The following is a 20,089-nucleotide window of genomic DNA, read 5'->3' on the forward strand; positions in this document are numbered from 1 at the left end:
CACTTACCCTATGATATGTCTGATTGTTGTTCTCTTCATTGTTATTTTACTTAGAGTTCTTTGAGTTTCCTGAATGTGTAAATAGTGTTTTTCAATAAAGTCAGAAAGTGTTGCAACTCCTGGGAACTGATCAGACCCTCAGATATCTGTAGGGGGGATGACAGAGAACAAAAGAAATAGACAGAAACAATATTAGAGGTATAGGGGGATCAGAAGAAGCCTGCCTCTAGTGGACAAGCTCAATAAACTCTGTGGTGACTCACTTTTGTTAGCCAGCAAGAAGCACTGGGAGAAGGGCAGTATATTTTTCCTAGAACAGTGACAGCAGTAAGAATGGGGCAATGAGGAACAAGGAACAAGTTAATGGGGTTTAAGTCCTTCGCCATAACTGGATTCCTGCAATTCTTTGCCTTGTCCTCAGCAGATCTTATCTTTCCTTAAGTGCATTGTTGTTATGAGCTTTCGCTACACAGCCAGGAAACATGCAGCCTTCCATATATTTCCCTATTCCTAAAGCAAGTCACACCAGCCTCAATCAAGACTGTGGGACCTGCCAGACCAGCAGAGCCAGCAGCTGGAGCAGCCTCAGCCTGCGCCCTCCACCCGCCCCCGGGTCTCTTTCCCCCTTCCTCCTCCTCCTCCTCCACCCCCCCTTCCTCCTTTGCCCCCCGCGGGGGGGTGGCCTTGCCTTCCCGCCCGCCCCTATTGTTCCGCCCCAGGCCTCCCGCCCTTCCCTTTCCCGCCCTCTCCCCTTTTCCCCTCAGTCTCCTCGCGCCTGCAGTTTTTGGCTTTGACGCCCACCAGTGACCAAAGACTTGACCACTCAAAGTCCAGCTCCCCATAATACTCGACATGGACACCGGTGTGGTTGAAGGTGGATTAAATGTCACTCTCACCATCCGGCTACTTATGCATGGAAAGGAAATTGGCAGTATCATCGGAAAGAAAGGAGAGTCATTTAAGAAGATGCGCGAGGAGAGTGGTGCACGTATCAACATCTCAGAAGGGAATTGTCCTGAATTATCACTTTGGCTGGACCCACTAATGCCATCTTCAAAGCCTTTGCTATGATCGTTGACAAACTGGAAGAGGACATCAGCAGTTCTATGACCAATAGCACAGCTGCCGGTAGACCCCCCAGTCACTCTGAGGCTGGTCGTTCCTGCTAGTCAACGTGGCTCTCTCATTGGGGAAGGAAGTTGCAAGATCAAGGAAATACGAGAGAGTACAGGGGCTCAGGTTCAGGTGGCGGGGGATATGCTCCCCAACTCAACTGAGCGGGCTATCACCATTGCTGGCATCCCGCAGTCCATCATTGAGTATGTCAAACAGATCTGTGTGGTCATGTTGGAGTCCCCCGGAAAGGGCGTGACCCTCCTGTACCGGCCCAAGCCATCAAGTTCTCCAGTCATCTTTGCAGATGGTCAGTTGACCAAGCTGCACCAGTTGGCAATGCAACAGTCTCATTTTCCCATGACGCATGGCAACACCGGATTCAGTGGCATTGAATCCAGCTCTCCAGAGGTGAAAGGCTATTGGGCAGGTTTGGATGCATTTGCTCAGACTACTTCTCATGAACTCACCATTCCAAATGATTTGATTGGCTGCATAATTAGCTGTCAAGGCGCCAAAATCAATGAGATCCGTCAGATGTCTGGGGCGCAGATCAAAATTGCGAACCCAGTGGAAGGATCTACTGATAGGCAGGTTACCATCACTGGATCTGTTGCCAGCATTAGCCTGGCTCAATATCTAATCAATGTCAGTATAGAAAATGCTAAACCCTCCTCCCAGGCAGCCTCCGTCACGATCCCTGATCACCTCAGCATCAACCTCTCTCAACCCTCCACCCCTTCTTCTTCTTCCTCCTCCACCACCACCCCCTCGCTCGCCACAGCGGGGACCTCCGATGCACCCTCCAGCCTCCCCAACCCTCTTCCGACCGCCCCTTGTGTCTCCAGTCTGCTTGGCATGAAACCCATCCCTCTCCTGGCTCTAAATGTTGTGTCTGCTGCTAAGGGTACCGGGGCTTCAGCTACCACCACCACCGCTTTTGCGGTGCCATGTGTAACTAACAAACTGAAAAGCGAGAAACAGAGATTCTCCCCCTACTGAGTGCATATCTTGAGGCACGTCCTCAAGTGTTGTTGGTTCATTTTGTTTTCCTTTGTTAATACTGGTGAGAGCCAAACTATTGTGTGCTTGTGACTGGTTTCTTTTTACTACTCGGGATAAAACTGGGTGGGGGTGGGGGGCAATGGTAAACCTTTGTTTAGGTTTAGGCCATTTCAACTGAGTGCCTGTTTCAGTCTCACTTGTTGAATTCTTTATCTAGAGCCACAGTTCTTGATCTTCTTTCTCATTCTGTAATCTTCTTTTTTGTAGCTTTATTCTGCCTTGCAATATAACAATGTGTTGGGCTCTGTGTTAATGAATAAAAGCTTCTCCAATGAAAAAAAAAAAAGACTGTGGGACCTAAGTCATGTAGCCTGGTCCCCAAAATTTTCCTCACATAGCTTGGTCCCCAACAGTTCTTCCTTTTTGTTTTTGTAATTGTAAAAGCTGGAACAGCATAACTTGAGGTTGAACAGTATCTAGGCATTTTCAGGTTTGACTTCCCCTGTGGCAGACTATATAAGAAATTCAAGACACATCATCCAGTATAAAATCCAAAATGGGCCTTGAGATAATTCCAAGGAGTAATCTGATTAAAAGTATCAGTAAATTTATCCCAATCCTGAATTTCTTCATCAAAATTTCAAATATGCTGAATCATAGATAATACCTCCTTTTGCAATGCCTCCAAATCAATAGTTATATTACTATGTACAACATCTTGTTTGTGCTGCTTTATATGTTTCCAAGGATTGGTTGATTGGTTATACATGTGAGGGGTTATAGAATACTAAGTAATATTATAATAGCACTGGAGGCCCCATTATAACTGCAGACTTTCTATTTGATCTCCCATCCACATAACAATGGTCTCTAAAATGCTGACTTGTGACTGTAATTTTGTATCAATAGAATGTTGTATATTCCAAGCTTTGTCTGAAGTTCTGGTCCAATTATCTAGGACCAATCTGTATAGAATGAGTGAGAGCTACAGAAGAGACAGCAATGGTAGAAATTAATAATACCAGAGAAACAATTCCAGCAATAACCAACCCTAACATCATTTTTATCCTAGCTACAAGATGGCTAATCAGAGATTGCAGCATGTGAACGGCAATGGTGTCAGCCCATAGTTCTGTAAGATTTACCAGAAGCCAGACTCCAGGCATGCACCCTAGGACCAATAAGGTCTTATTCACTAGGGCTTCAGATGATACACAATGGCATAATGTACATTCTATGTATGTGAAAGAGATGGGATTCCACTCAATAGTTCTGTAAATAAAAACATAAAGATTGTATGTACATATGGAAAACCCTATGGTTTTGTTTTTCCAGATTTGAATACTAGATGTATTTGTAGTAAATTTGGCTATGCACCCATTCCATTGTTGGCTGATATAATAAAGAAAGTCCAATTTCCAGAACGTATTTTGAAGGTCTCCTGGCCTGCCATTAATGATGGCTTGTGGTAGTGGGGGCTGAAACCAGTTCCATGCCATGCTAATTGCCCCTCAGACAAAGAGTACATAACTGAGGTGTTCCTTTAATAATAGCTGGTACACCAGTACCCACAGGCCTTATGCCAGGCTGAATGATTATTGTTCTTTCCTTCCAAACTACCTTGAGGACCCCAATAAATGAATTTATATTTGTTTAAGTGCATTTTTTGCCCCTGTTACATATGTAGGAGGTCCCCACAGTAGGGGAGTGTTCTTATAACTATCACTCCAAGAGGTATATTTTGAACAAGGAGGGATGTTGGGTGCAGAAGAATTAATTAATTCCCCTGAAATAGTAATACATCCCATTTCCAAAAATGTTGTTTCCCATAATAGGCCATCTAGGCCTGTGGATAGGTGGGCAAGCAACAGTCAGATATAGAAAATGTGATGTATAATTTAGAGTAATATTAGAATCCATGAATCAAGAGGGCATAAAGGGCCCTGGAACCCAATCTAATGGATCATGATAAATTTCTGGGGGGAAAATCAGCCCAATGAAGGGGTAATGATCAAGGGAGTTTCAGCACATATGCCCAATATTCTTTTCTGCACACATGGCTTATACATACTGAACAAGCAATGATGGTCATCATGACAATGAACATATTTTCTGGGATATGCAGGAGGCCCTGTCTTATTACCATCCTTTTAGCCTTCTGGGTTGTCTTCTCCCCTTGTCCCCATGTCATGGGCTGTGCTGTCTGTGTGGTCATCAATGGGTAAGGAGTATCCTTCAGGGTCATCTACAAGAAGGCTTGCACTGGCGGGCCTCATGGCAGTGGACTCCATCATGGATTTAGGAATCTCTTCTCTCCATGTATGGCTTCCATAATGGTGTTCCATTATCTGTCAACACACAAGCATACCCTCATTCTCATGTTATTAACTGCACTGGGCCATCTCACGTTCCTGTTTGGACATCTTTCCACAGAACTCATGCTCTAAGTGCATCTGTAGATTCGTCCTTTTGCCAATGGAATTCGGGTGGAGTGTATTTACTTTTTGCAAGCAGATTAAAAAAATTTAAAGTAAAAATAGCAAGATGTAATTGTATTTTCCCTTGTTTTTGTAATTGCATTTTTTTTTATGGAGAAAGGGTTATCTTTATTTGGATTGCAAAGTATAAATACGAACCAGGTTTGGAAATACAGGTTGTAACAGTTCAGAAATGGCACCAAAAACTTCCAGAAGGGATCATGACAGCATTCCTTTGTAGTTTTGATGATGGGGTAGGGTTGCTCACAAGCTTTCCCCACCTCTAACGGTCTCTGTAGCAATTGAGAGGCAATCAATTATCAAGAATAGTTAACTCCAATTTTCCCTGTTCTTCCTCAGCAGTTTTCTTTGCTAACACCTTCTCCAGACTGTCCTCTGCTGCGCTGACCCCTCATGCAATAGCACCAGAAGAATGGCAAGAGTGAGAGAAATGTCTTGACAATAAGGGAGACTGGGTTCCCACTCTGTGGGTGGGGAGAGGAGGGGGGTTGTCAGAAAAGCTGCAGGCATGGATGCCCAACTTCTGAGATTTGGCAGGGAGAAGACACAGGGAAACACTGATATCTGTTACACGGTGACATCAGCACCTTTGGCTTTCAAAACACAAATAGTAGACAAAATTGCCTAGGCAAAACTGCAGTCCAACTCACAGAGTGGCTCTGACCAAGTTAAATCCTACATCCCAACCACCAGAACTCTCCCTGGGGCACTCTGATCCTGGGAGATCTTCAGAAATATGAACAGACAATAAATTACTACAGATGGGTCACAGAGCCATCTCAGATTTGCCACAGGGGAGTGTGGCATTGAGCCAGATGGTGAGGATGTGAGGAGGGCCAGGATATTGCCAAAGTAACAGTCTAGGCACTTGAGATATTATTGTTAGATTGTTAAAAACTAAATAAATTAACATACATAGAATAAAATAAATATATAATTTAAGAGGCATTTTACAAACAAACAAACAAACAACAACAAAAAATAGTTGTTTTTTTTCATCTGGGTATAAGTCCCAAAATTCAGAGTTCTCAGGCTTGCGGTACTTCACAGTTAGCTCATCAAAGCCAGCTCTGGAGGGTTCAAGTAACATATCCCTTGGCGGCTACTTGAGTACATGGCCTGCTTCTCAATCTTTGTTGCTTCCTTCCAGTCCACAGATCTTTCCTTCTTCTTTTTTGTCTTTCTTTTGTATTTTTAGTCAAAGATCTGGGAGCATGTGGAATTTAAATGATATTTTAATCCAGAAGATAAGTGTTTAAATTTTTTTAAACCGATGGAGGAGTAGGTTTGGTGGAGGAAAATCAGAAGGTCCTAAAGATCCCCGACTTTCACTTTCTTCTGATCCAGATCCCATTGGACATATTCTGTTTGGCACTTGAAGGTTCTGGTATTTTGGCAAAGCAATTATGGGAGGCCCAAACAAGACAACAACTGGAGGTGAAGAAGTCTTCGCGGCTAGTTGTGAAGTCCTTTCCTTCTGCAGAGTTGGCAAGCAACTTGTGCTTCTCAGAGGTAGCCATCCCCTCCTGATTCCTTGAGCAAAGGTCTTTCTCAGTGGGAATTAGTCATGCCCAATTTCACTTTCTCTTCATTTGCCACATCATAACCTCCTCTCCTATGGTACCTAAACATGAGAAGTCCCACAATGACGAGCAGACAGACGACAGCACCACAGCCACTACAGCCAGGATAGTAGTGTGGTCATATGTATATAAGCGATTCTCTACTGGGAGGCTCAGCCCATGGCACCTCTCTCCATGGTAATCTGGGTGGCAGTTGCACGATGGAGTCCGGAGCTCCTTCAAATATTTGCATTCTCCATGAATGCAGAAGTCCTTGTATTTCCGAAGACATGGGTCTCTCTTCTTCTCTAACCCCTTGCCTTTCTTCTTTCTTTTCCCATGTTCCTCTTTGCTTGGTGTGGCCAGAGCTTGTGGCTTAGGTAGAGAAATCAACTTTGTAAAGGTCCAGATTAGACCGTTCCAGGTCCAGGACTCCCCGGGCTCAGGCACGGTCACCTCTCGTGGGTAGCAACTGCTCCGTAGATCCAGTGGGAGGGTCGGGGTTGCAGGTTGCAGCCGCCAGCCCTTTCCGAAACCTCTCCAGGCTCTCGCCAGTCACCAACGCCGAGAGCACTGCAGCCAGAAAGAGCTTCAGCAGCACCGAAGGCAACAGCTTCATGGTCCTAGACCCGCAGGAGACGGCGAGGCAGCGATCACTTTGGAGGCGGTGGCCACTGGGCGCGGGTACGGGAGCCAGGCGGTGGAGCGCACAGGAGATTCTGCTGGGCACCGTCTGCTGCCCGCTTCTGGATGCGAGCCTGGCTGGGACCTGCGTGTAGCTTGCGGCTGCCGGGCCTCTGTCTGCTCGCTGTAGGTTCACACGTCCGCCCAAGCCCCTGCACCTCGGTCAGGCCAAACAGCCGCTTCTGTAATGGCATTTTTAAGGCGAGATGGGTATGCTCCACTATTGCTTGGCCTTATGGATTATAGGGAATGCCTGTAATATGTTTAATATGCCAGACCTGAAAAAAGAGGATAAAGCTTTACTAATATATGAGGGAACATTGTCAGTTTTGACTGCATGGGGGACTCCCATAGCAGTGAAGACAGGCAAGCAATGTTGTTGAATATGTCTCACTTTTTTTGCCACAGTGGCTGGTAGCATGGATCATATGAGAATAAGTATATAGAGACATGGGCATACTGCACTCCCTCAAATGATGGAATGTGAGTAATGTCCATTTGCCAAATTTCATTCAGATGAATGCCTCAAGCTTTGCATCCCTCAGCAGGAATGGGAAAAAAGGTAGGTAGGACATGATAAAACAAATTTTCTGCCCTGCAAATGAGACAATTGAAACTTTTTTGTTAAGGCCCTACTATTTTGATGGTGATATGAGTGGGATCATCTTGGTAAATCAAAGGGAACAACATAAGCTATCAAAGAATCAGCTTGTTGGTTACCAAAAGCTAAAGGTCCTGGAAAATTTGAGTGGGACCTAATATGTCCTATGTAGAAGGGGGCAGAGTGATTTTGAATTACAATCAGAAACAAGGTGAACAAGAGAGTGTCTAAGGTAGCCTTTAAAACAGCACTTTCTAGTCTCTGAGTAAGGTACACTGCATAAACTGAATCATTTATGATAGAGGAGTCAGTTTAGTAAGTTCTATAATATACAATATAGTAGTTATTTCTGATCTTTGAGCTCAGGGGTTAGTAGAATATGGTGAAAATCTTTACTCAGATAACTGCCTTTCCTTTGGAGGAGCCATCTGTAAAATAAGTTTGTGTACCAGAAATGGGGTCTATCTGCATAACTTGAAGAATTATACAAGGATGCTTTAGAAAAAATTGAAGGATGGGATCATTGGGAAAGTGGTTATCAATTTGTTTTATGAAATCAGCAAAAGCAATTTGTCAATAAACAGCTTGTTGTAGTAAAGTTGAATACTATATTCTGAAGGTAATAATATAATCTGCGAGATCACTACCAAACAGCTGATTACAATGAGTTCTTCCAGCTATCACAACTTTTACTATTTATTCAGTATATGCCTGTAAACTTTTTATCATCTGGTTAGGAAGGTACAAACATTTGATGGGAAACAACCGAGAATCATAAAATTGTCCCAAAATCTAGAACATATAGAATAAGAGGTGGTGATCATTGACTCTATATCTTACCACTTTTGTAGCACCTTTTTTGTAATTGTAATTCCTCTTGTGCTTCAGAAGTTAGCTGTAGAGGGGGATTAGTCTGAGGATCACCTAGTAGTGTATTATAGAGATGTTTTAATTGATATGTGGCAATATCTAATTTTGGTTGAATCCAATTAATATCTCCCAATAATTTTTGAAAACCATTTAAAGTCAATATACAATCTTGTCTCATTTTTATTTTTGAGGTCTTACTGCCCATTGTATAAGCAAAGTCCCTCAGTAGAAATAAGGGCTAGAGATCTATATTTTGTCAGTAGCTATGTCTGGTGCCTCAGTGTGAGTGCTGAGTTCAAGTCGGCAGGTCAGGGAGTGGAGTTCAAGCTAGCAGGAGACACATACACTGTTGTAGGCTCAAGGAATCTGATTCCAGCTGAATAGCCAGAAACCAGCCTAAATTTCAGAGGAACAAAAGGGGCAAGCTGGCTGGGATTATCCAGTACCCACTGTGAAGCTGCAGCTTGCTTGCTGGGATTAATCAATTTGGCTCTGGACTGTGTTTGCCCACATTACTTAACAGTGACAGCAGAGACACATGTTGAATTGGATGTTTTTTGTTTTTTTCCTTTTCTTTTTCTATCTTTTTTTCTTCCTTTCAAGTTCTTGTTTTTTTCTTGATTGTTCAGACACAGTTTCTAATTTTTTTGTTGTTATTCTTTTCTTGCTTTTATTTTTTCCTTTTCTCTTTCTCACCTGTCTTCTTCACCAGTTTCCTAAAGTTTGTTCTCCAGCCTTGCTTCTAATCTCTTCTTCTTCTATTTCTGTTTTTTTTTTTTTTTTTTTTTTTTTTTACCCCCTAACACCTTTTAAATCTCACCTAAGGGTAAAATTGCCATATTAAGGGCTACAGTTTGTCATTTTCTAGGCTGTATTTGATGCTATTGTTATTGTTGATTGTACTACTTTAGTAAAGGACATAATTGTGCTAATAAATTGTTCCTCCTGGTATAATAAGACTGAGATTGCCTAAGGGTCTTTTTAAAATTTATATATTAATTGGTACATTTTAGGTATACAGTACATTTACATTTATCATTGGGTGTTTGTACCTGAACATGATGTATCTTAGTTCTTATTTTTTCCATTAGACTTTGTTTCCATTTCTTTTCTTTCTCATAATTTTTCCTTTCATTTTTTCCCTTTCCCCTCCCCTCCTGCCACCCCAACCCCTTTGGACCTTTTCCTATTTCAAATTATCAATTATTCATTTTAATCATTTTCATCCTTATTTACACTTTCAGTTTCTCACACCAGAGATACTATTCAGTATTTACACATATGTGTCCTATTTATTTCACTTAAGAGTATGGCCTCAATATGCATTCATTTGGCAATAAATGACTCTAGTTTCTCATTCTTTATGGCTGAGTGACACTCCATTTTATAAAAAAACACACATCTTCTTTATCCAGTTTCCAGTTGATGGGCACTTGGACTATTTCCAAACTTTAGCTATTACAAACTGTGCCGCTATAAACATAGGTGCACATATATCGCTGTGGTATGATTCTTTTAATTCTTTGGGGAAGATACTCAGTAGGGGAATAGCTGGGTCAAAAGGGACTTCTAGTCCTAGTTCTTTGAGGTATCTCCACGCAGATTTCCACAGAGTTTGCACCAGTCTGCACTCCCACCAATGGAGAAGTGTTCCTTTCTCCCCACAACCCCGCCAGCATTTATTATTGGTTGATTTCTTGATAGCAACCATTCTTTGTGGGGTGAGGTGGAATCTCAGTGTTGTTTTCATCTGCATCTCTCAAATGACCAGTGATGTTGAACATTTTTTCATATATTTATTTGCTGTTTTTACTTCTTTGTCTGAGAAATGTCTGTTCATTTCGGATGCCCATTTTTGAATTGGGTCTTTGAATTTGGGGGGTCTGATATTTTTCAATTCTTTATATATTCTTGATAGTAGACCTTTGTCTGAGGTACAGCTGCTAAAAATTTCTTCCCATATTGTAGATTATCTCTTAGCTCTGTTGGTAGTTTCTCTTGCAGTACAGAAGCTTTTTAATAAGATGAGATCCCAGTTGTTAATTCTTTGTGTTAGCTCCTGTGCTACAGAAGATTTGTTCATAAAGTCTTTTCCTATGCCAATGTCATTGAGAATTCCACCTAAATTATCTTCCAGCAAGTTTACTGTTTCTGTGTTGATAGTTATCTCTTTAATCCACTTCGATCTTAGTTTAGTGCATGGTGATAGGTATGGGTCTAGTTTTAATCTTTGTGGGGTTTTTTTTTGTTTTTTGTTTTTTTTTTGGTACCGGAGACCAAACTTGGGTCCTTGCGCTTGCGAGGCAGGTGGTGGAACCACTGAAATAAATCCCCAGCCCTCTAGTTTTAATCTTTGGCAGGTTGAAATCCAGTTTTTCCAACACCATTTTTTGAACAGGCTATCTTTTCTCCAATGAGGGTGGTTGGCTCCTTTGTCAAAGATGAGGTGGCTGAGTATGTCTGGAGTTGTTTCTGCATCTTCTAATCTATTCCACTGATCTACAGGTCTGTTTCTTTGCCATTACCATGCTGTTTTCTCACAGTAGCTTTGAAGTATAGTTTCAAATTGGGGATTGCGATACCCTCAGCCATGTCTCTGTTGCCTAGAATTCCTTTTGCTATTCTAGATTTCTTCTGCTTCCAAATGAATTTTTGTATTGTTTTCTCTACTTCTGTGAAGTGTATTGTTGGAATTTCAATCGGTATTGCATTAAATCTATATACTAGTTTTGGAAGTATGGCCATTTTCACTATATTGATTCTTTCTACCCAGGAACAAGGGATATCTTTCCATATTCTTATATCCTCTTCAATCTCCTACTTCAGAGTGCTCTAGTTTTCAGTGTAGAGGTCTTTTGCTTCCTTTGTTAGGTTGATTCCTAGATATTTCATTTTTTTAGATGCTAATGTAAAAGGAATTACTTCTCAAATTTCTCTCTCAATGGGTCTGCTATTTATGTACAAGAAGGCTATTGGTTTTTGAGCTTTGACCTTGTATCCAGCTACTCTACTGAATCTGTCAATTAGGTCTAGAAGACTTTTCACCGAGTTTTTTGGGTCTCCTGTGTAAAGTATCATATCATCAGTAAATAATGACAGTTTCACTTCTTCTTTTCCTATCTTTAATCCTTTTATTTCTTCCTCTTTTCTAATTGCTATGGCTAATGTTTCCAGAACAATACCGAACAGGAGTGGTGACAGTGGACATCCTTGTTTTGTTACTGATTTTAGCATGAAAGTTTTCAATTTGTAACCATTTAGTATGATGTTGGCTGTTGGTTTTTCATAGATAGCCATAATCAAATTGAGATAAAGACCTTCTATTCCAATTTTCTGTAGCATTTTTATCATGAATAGGTGTTGGATTTTGTCAAATGCCTTTTCTGCATCTATTGAGATGACTATATGGTTTTTGTCCGTGACTCTGTTAATATAGTGTATTACATTTATTGATTTATGGATGTTGAACCATCCTTGCATCTCTGGGATAAATCCGACTTGGTCAGGGTGTATGATCTTCTTGATGACACTCTGTATTCTGTTTGCCAGTATCTTGTTGAGGATTTTTGCATCTATGTTCATTAGGGAGATTGTTCTATAGTTCTCTTTTTGGATTGGGTCTTTCCCTGGTTTTGGAATCAAAGAAACACTTGCTTCCAGGAATGAATTTGGAAGCCTTGCTTCCCTTTCAATTTCCTTGATGAGTTTAAAGAGTAATGGTGATAGTTCTTCTTTAAATGTCTTGTAGAATTCCATGGTGAAGCCATCAGGACCTGGGCTTTTCTTTGTTGGTAAATTTTTTATTACATTTTCACTTTCATTCATTGTTATTGGGGTGTTTAGAATTTCTATATCTTCTTCATTTAACTTTGGCAATTCATATGTATCTAGGAATCTGTCCATTTCTTCTGTGCTTTCCATTTTATTAGAGTACAGGTTCTCCAAGTAGCTACTGATGATTCTCTGGATTTCTGCTGGGTCTTTTGTGACTTTCGATTTTACATTCTTAATTGCATGGATTTGAGCCTTTTCTTTCCTTTTTTTGATAAGGTTTGCTAAAGGTTTATCGATTTTATTTATTCTTTCAAAAAACCAGCTCTTTGATTCATTAATTTTTTGTATCATTCTCTTAGTCTCCATTGCATTGATTTCTGCTCAGATCTTTATAATTTCCTTTCTTGTATGAGCTTTGGGTTTGTTATGTTCTTCTTTTCTATGAGCTTAACGTTCTGCATTAAGTTATTTAACTGAGTTCTCTCTGTTGTCCCAATATGGGTATTCACTGCTATGAATTTCCCAAGTAGAACCGCTTTCATTGTGTCCCACAGATTCCTGTATGCTGTCCTGGCATTATCATTTACTTGTAGAAACTGTCCAATTTCTTCTTTAATTTCCTCTGTGACCCATTGGTTGTTCAAGAGGGTGTTGTTCAATTTCCATGTGTTTGTGGGTGTTTTGCGCTTTCTTATGTTATTGATCACCAATTTTATTGCACTATGGTCTGATAATATACAGGGGATAACTTCAATTCTTTTACATTTAATTACATATGTCCTATGAGCTAGCATGTGATCTATTTTTGAGAATGACCTGTGTGCAGCTGAAAAGATTGTGTATGCTGATTTTGTGGGGTGGAACACTCTATAAACATCTATTAAGTTCATTTGTTCAATAGCTTCATTTAGTTCTAGAATTTCATTGTTAATTTTTTTTCTACTTGATCTGTCTATTTGTGATAGAGGGGTGTTGAGGTCACCCACTACAATTGTATTAGTGCTTATTTGGTTTTTCATGCCCATTAATATTTGTTCTGTATAGTTGGGGGCATTCGTATTTGGTGCATATATATTTAGGATTGTCATCTCTTCCTCTTGGATTTTTCCCTTCCAAAGGATGTAGTGACCATCTTTGTCTCTCTTAATTAGTTTTGGTTTGAAATCTACATGGCCTGCAAATAAGATTGCTATGCCTGCTTTTTTTCTGGGTTCCTGTCATGTGGAGAACTGTTTTCCATCCTTTTACTTTCAGTGTATGGATTTCCTTTTGAGTTAGGTGTGTTTCTTGTATATAGCATATTGCTGGGTTTTGCTTCTTAATCAATTCTGCCAGTCTATTTCTTTTGATTGGTGAATAGAGGCCATTAACATTGATAGTTATAATTGAGAGATATTGGCTCATCCTTGGCATGATGTTTTACACTTGTTGGCTCTTTTATTTTTTATTTCCCCGCCTTTGGCTTCATTGACTTACCTTGCATGGTGCGTTCACTCTGCTGCACCTCATGGAGTTGTGACATTCATTGCCATTTTCTAGGATATTGCATAAAATTGTTTGGAATGCTGGTTTGGTGTCCAAGAAATTTCTCATGTGTTCTGTTCATTAAAGTATCTAACTTTGCCATCGATATTGAAAGATAATTTTGCCAGATACAACAGTCTAGGTTGGAAGTTATTATTTTTTAGGGCTTGAAATACTTGACTCCAGGCTCTCCTTGATTGGAGGGTTTGTGTGGAGAAGTCTGTCGTGATTCTGACGGGCATTCCTGTGATGGTGCCAGCCGGCACTGGTCGAACAGTACCTGAGAGGAGGGGAGAGGATGAAAGAAAAACACAACCTCTGAGGAAAAGAAAAAGGAGAGAGAGGCAGAGGAGAGACCCCTCTTCCCACTTTATTGCCCTTTATATACCTTTTCCACAACCCCCAACCCCTAATCTGCACATAATTCGGGGACTAATTATTTTCGAGGGAAAAGGTCAAATGTATCCTTACAACTCCGGGAATAAGTTTCCCTTGCACTGCAGACTGTCGAACTCTTTCTATTTAACCACTCTCGCTACAAGTAACCATCCTTGTTTTTGTGCCAGCTGTATATCCAGGATTCATTATGTTCTCAAGAGACTCAGAGGTCTCTCAAGGTTATTTCAACCTTTCGCTCTCCACACTTTCCTTTGTAGGTGATTTGTTTCTTTTCTCTAACTGCCTGTAGAATTTTGTTCTCCTGTTGGGTTTCTGGGATCTTGACTATTATATGTCTAGGTGTAGATTTTTTTTGGTCATGGCTAGTTGCAGTTCTATAGGCCTCACTTGTCTGTATGTCCAATTCTGTACCTCTGTCTGGGAAGTTTTCTACTATTACTTCTGTCAACAGTTTTTTTTTTACGTCTATTGTACTTTTTCCTGTTTTTTCGTGGACTCCTATCAGCCTTATGGTATTCTTCTTTGCATCACCTAGCAGCTGTTGGATCGATTTCTCATGGTCCCTTACTATCTTTAAGAAATCTCAGTTTTCATGGTCCTTAGCCACAATCCTGTCTTCTATATCTGATATTCTGTCTTCAGATTCTCTTAGTCTGCTCTGCATGCTTTCAATGGAGTTTTTAATCTCCTGAGTATCTGTTTGAATCTGTTTCATGGATTCCATTTCTTTCTTATGTTGGGCGATGAACGGTTTCCATTTCTTTCTTGTTCTGGGCATTCATGGCTTCCAGCGTGTTTCTGATCTCCTCTATTTTCTCATCTGTTTGTACCCTAGAGCTTCTAAGCACGTCTTTCACTCTGCTCACCATGTCTGTATTTATCTGGGAGATTATTTCTGCTTTGAATTTTTCTAGAGCCTCATGCATCTGCTTTGTTACTTCCTGTGCTATCAGTTCAGTGTGTCCAAGTGGTTGTTTATCAGGCTGTTCCACCTCATTTCCCCCAGAATTTCCTTTTTGTGGCATGGAAGCATGGATTTGTGCCTTGCTGAAGTGTCTTCTCAGTTTTGTTTTTGGTACTTTCCTTGATTTAATTCCTGGGTTGATATTTCAAGATTGCATAATGTAGGTATCTGTGTTGCTTGTGTTTAAACCCCGTGTGGAAGGATTGCTTTTCAGAGGTGTCTTCCAGATACAGCTTGTGTTTGGGTTTTGAGACTCTGATGATTCTGAAGCTATTATATTTTTCTTATACCAGGAAAGAAAACTAATTAGATCAATCACAAAATGTTAGCCCAAATGACATAGTCAGCAACACCATAGCATCAAGCACAGCTTAGAAAACGACAATTTGTGATAGTTATTAATCTATCCCTTTGAGGTATGTGATTTAAATTAAAAGTGAGGACCAACCCCACAGAAGTGTATAAGGAAAAAACCTCTTCAATATAGCATCTTTCCCCTTTGGGGTGGGGAGTGAAAAGGAGTTGGCGAGGGAGGGACAGGTAGAAAGAACAGGTAAGATTAGTAGTGAGGCCAGAAGACACAGAAAGATCACACAGACTCTAACAAGTTGTTAAAGGCAAGAGAAAATGGCAGAATGAAAGAATAAAGGTGCGAATAGAATCACCTAACAGCAACAGGGAGGCTAGATACCAAATTTACTTTCCTTTAAACCTAATGATAATGAAGAGAAGGAAAAAGAGAAGAAAAGAACAGTAAGGGAGAAATCCGAATTCAGTGCAGAAAGGGACAAATGGGGAGATGAGGAGCAATGTGGGACAGTGACAGAATGAGTGAGAGAGCGGGAAAGAAAAGATGACAGAAAAGTAGACTCTGAAGAGTAGGAAAAAAGTAAAAGTTAAGAATCAAAAAAAAATTTTTTTTTTGATTTTTGCACATAGGAAAAGAAATTATGTGCCTCCTTCAGGGTATGTCTCTGCTGTCACAGTAGGCAATGCAGGAATCCCTGTGCATATAGAAGTCAATGAGTCTCAGCAAGCCAGCAGCAGAGCAAGTACAGTGGTGTGATGTGCCTTTACTGCAGAGGTTCTCTTTACTTTTCTGCTGAGCTTCAGTTTGCTTCTAGGAGCCTGAGAAGCCCTCTTTCTCTTACTAACTTCTGCTCTATCTTGTGGCGCTCAGGACAAGGGTCTTTATAATCTCCAGTGCCTCTGTAGTGTGGGACCAGGTAGCAGAAAAGCCAGAAGGTAGGCGGTGCAACGGGGGTGGGGGGGGGGGGGGACTGAGTGTTGGAGGTGCCCACGCGGCTAAGCGGACCTCACCGTGCCGTGGGCGTGGCCCGCGACGGCCTCAGGAGCTTCAAGCTGCTTGTCTTGTCTCACCGGGCAGGTCACCGCAGCTTAGAGAGCATCCGGTGGGGTGGGGGTGGGGCTGCAAGAGGCTTCTGTGACCTCCTCACCGTGCCATGGGCGTTGCCATGGGCGTGGCCCGCGACGGCCTCAGGAGCTTCAAGCTGCTTGTCTTGTCTCACCCGGCAGGTCACCTCAGCTTAGAGAGCATTGGGTGGGGTGGGGGTGGGGGTGGGGCTGCAAGACGCCTCCGTGACCTCACTGTGCCATGGGCGTGGCCCGAGACAGCTGCAGGAGCTGCAAGCTGCTTGTCTTGTCTCACCAGGCCGGTCGCCACACCTTAGAGAGCCTCAGGTCTCCCCATCGATTTTGAAAGATAATTTGGCCACATACAACAGTCTAGCTTGGAAGTTATTTTCTTTTAGGGCTTGAAATACTTGACTCCAGCCTCTGCTTGATTTGAGGGTTTGTGTGGAGAAGTCTGTCGTGATTCTGACGGGCTTTTCCTTGTAGGTGATTTGTTTCTTTTCTCTAACTGCCTGTAGAATTTTGTTCTCCTGTTGGGTTTCTGGGATCTTGACTATTATATGTCTAGGTGTAGATTTTTTTTGGTCATGGCTAGTTGCAGTTCTATAGGCCTCACTTACCTGTATGTCCAATTCTGTACCTCTGTCTGGGAAGTTTTCTACTATTACTTCTGTCAACAGGTTTTTTTTTACGTCTATTGTACTTTTTCCTGTTTTTTCGTGGACTCCTATCAGCCTTATGGTATTCTTCTTTGCATCATCTAGCAGCTGTTGCATCGATTTCTCATGGTCCCTTACTATCTTTAAGAAATCTCAGTTTTCATGGTCCTTAGCCACAATCCTGTCTTCTATATCTGATATTCTGTCTTCAGATTCTCTTAGTCTGCTCTGCATGCTTTCAATGGAGTTTTTAATCTCCTGAGTATCTGTTTGAATCTGTTTCATGGATTCCATTTCTTTCTTATGTTGGGCGATGAACGGTTTCCATTTCTTTCTTGTTCTGGGCATTCACGGCTTCCAGCGTGTTTCTGATCTCCTCTATTTTCTCATCTGTTTGTACCCTAGAGCTTCTAATCACGTCTTTCACTCTGCTCACCATGTCTGTATTTATCTGGGAGATTATTTCTGCTTTGAATTTTTCTAGAGCCTCATGCATCTGCTTTGTTACTTCCTGCGCTATCAGTTCAGTGTGTCCAAGTGGTTGTTTATCAGGCTGTTCCACCTCATTTCCCCCAGAATTTCCTTTTTGTGGCATGGAAGCATGGATTTGTGCCTTGCTGAAGTGTCTTCTCAGTTTTGTTTTTGGTACTGTCCTTGATTTAATTCCTGGGTGGATATTTCAAGATTGCATAATGTAGGTATCTGTGTTGCTTGTGTTTAAACCCCGTGTGGAAGGATTGCTTTTCAGAGGTGTCTTCCAGATACAGCTTGTGTTTGGGTTTTGAGACTCTGATGATTCTGAAGCTATTATATTTTTCTTATACCAGGAAAGAAAACTAATTAGATCAATCACAAAATGTTAGCCCAAATGACATAGTCAGCAACACCATAGCATCAAGCACAGCTTAGAAAACGACAATTTGTGATAGTTATTAATCTATCCCTTTGAGGTATGTGATTTAAATTAAAAGTGAGGACCAACCCCACAGAAGTGTATAAGGAAAAAACCTCTTCAATATAGCATCTTTCCCCTTTGGGGTGGGGAGTGAAAAGGAGTTGGCGAGGGAGGGACAGGTAGAAAGAACAGGTAAGATTAGCAGTGAGGCCAGAAGACACAGAAAGATCACACAGACTCTAACAAGTTGTTAAAGGCAAGAGAAAATGGCAGAATGAAAGAACAAAGGTGCGAACAGAATCACCGAACAGCAACAGGGAGGCTAGATACCAAATTTACTTTCCTTTAAACCTAATGATAATGAAGAGAAGGAAAAAGAGAAGAAAAGAACAGTAAGGGAGAAATCCGAATTCAGTGCAGAAAGGGACAAATGGGGAGATGAGGAGCAGTGTGGGACAGTGACAGAATGAGTAAGAGAGAGGGAAAGAAAAGTAGACTTTGAAGAGTAGGAAAAAAGTAAAAGTTAAGAATCAAAAAAAAATTTTTTTTTGATTTTTGCACATAGGAAAAGAAATTATGTGCCTCCTTCAGGGTATGTCTCTGCTGTCACAGTAGGCAATGCAGGAATCCCTGTGCATATAGAAGTCAATGAGTCTCAGCAAGCCAGCAGCAGAGCAAGTACAGTGGTGTGATGTGCCTTTACTGCAGAGGTTCTCTTTACTTTTCTGCTGAGCTTCAGTTTGCTTCTAGGAGCCTGAGAAGCCCTCTTTCTCTTACTAACTTCTGCTCTATCTTGTGGCGCTCAGGACAAGGGTCTTTATAATCTCCAGTGCCTCTGTAGTGTGGGACCAGGTAGCAGAAAAGCCAGAAGGTAGGCGGTGCAACGGGGGTGGGGGTGGGGGGGGACTGAGTGTTGGAGGTGCCCACGCGGCTAAGCGGACCTCACCGTGCCGTGGGCGTGGCCCGCGACGGCCTCAGGAGCTTCAAGCTGCTTGTCTTGTCTCACCGGGCAGGTCACCGCAGCTTAGAGAGCATCCGGTGGGGTGGGGGTGGGGCTGCAAGAGGCTTCTGTGACCTCCTCACCGTGCCATGGGCGTTGCCATGGGCGTGGCCCGCGACGGCCTCAGGAGCTTCAAGCTGCTTGTCTTGTCTCACCCGGCAGGTCACCTCAGCTTAGAGAGCATTGGGTGGGGTGGGGGTGGGGGTGGGGCTGCAAGACGCCTCCGTGGCCTCACTGTGCCATGGGCGTGGCCCGAGACAGCTGCAGGAGCTGCAAGCTGCTTGTCTTGTCTCACCAGGCCGGTCGCCACACCTTAGAGAGCCTCAGGTCTCCCCATCGATTTTGAAAGATAATTTGGCCACATACAACAGTCTAGCTTGGAAGTTATTTTCTTTTAGGGCTTGAAATACTTGACTCCAGCCTCTCCTTGATTTGAGGGTTTGTGTGGAGAAGTCTGTCGTGATTCTGATGGGCTTTTCCTTGTAGGTGATTTGTTTCTTTTCTCTAACTGCCTGTAGAATTTTGTTCTCCTGTTGGGTTTCTGGGATCTTGACTATTATATGTCTAGGTGTAGATTTTTTTTGGTCATGGCTAGTTGCAGTTCTATAGGCCTCACTTACCTGTATGTCCAATTCTGTACCTCTGTCTGGGAAGTTTTCTACTATTACTTCTGTCAACAGTTTTTTTTTTACGTCTATTGTACTTTTTCCTGTTTTTTCGTGGACTCCTATCAGCCTTATGGTATTCTTCTTTGCATCATCTAGCAGCTGTTGCATCGATTTCTCATGGTCCCTTACTATCTTTAAGAAATCTCAGTTTTCATGGTCCTTAGCCACAATCCTGTCTTCTATATCTGATATTCTGTCTTCAGATTCTCTTAGTCTGCTCTGCATGCTTTCAATGGAGTTTTTAATCTCCTGAGTATCTGTTTGAATCTGTTTCATGGATTCCATTTCTTTCTTATGTTGGGCGATGAACGGTTTCCATTTCTTTCTTGTTCTGGGCATTCATGGCTTCCAGCGTGTTTCTGATCTCCTCTATTTTCTCATCTGTTTGTACCCTAGAGCTTCTAAGCACGTCTTTCACTCTGCTCACCATGTCTGTATTTATCTGGGAGATTATTTCTGCTTTGAATTTTTCTAGAGCCTCATGCATCTGCTTTGTTAC

The 20,089-nt window shown here is 41.9% G+C and overlaps 2 pseudogenes; one reads left to right on the forward strand and one right to left on the reverse strand.

Moving 5' to 3' along the window:
• The first annotated feature begins 845 nt into the window (after window positions 1–845).
• LOC101705350 (poly(rC)-binding protein 2 pseudogene) lies at window positions 846–2,248 on the forward strand (annotated as a pseudogene).
• Window positions 2,249–4,680: 2,432 nt separating this feature from the next.
• LOC101705728 (proheparin-binding EGF-like growth factor pseudogene) lies at window positions 4,681–7,134 on the reverse strand (annotated as a pseudogene).
• Between the last annotated feature and the right edge of the window lie 12,955 nt (window positions 7,135–20,089).

Source organism: Heterocephalus glaber, unplaced genomic scaffold, assembly GCF_053883595.1.
Source record: "Heterocephalus glaber isolate CG9 unplaced genomic scaffold, H.glaber_assembly_v1.0 deba00001532, whole genome shotgun sequence".
Lineage (NCBI taxonomy): Eukaryota > Metazoa > Chordata > Mammalia > Rodentia > Bathyergidae > Heterocephalus > Heterocephalus glaber.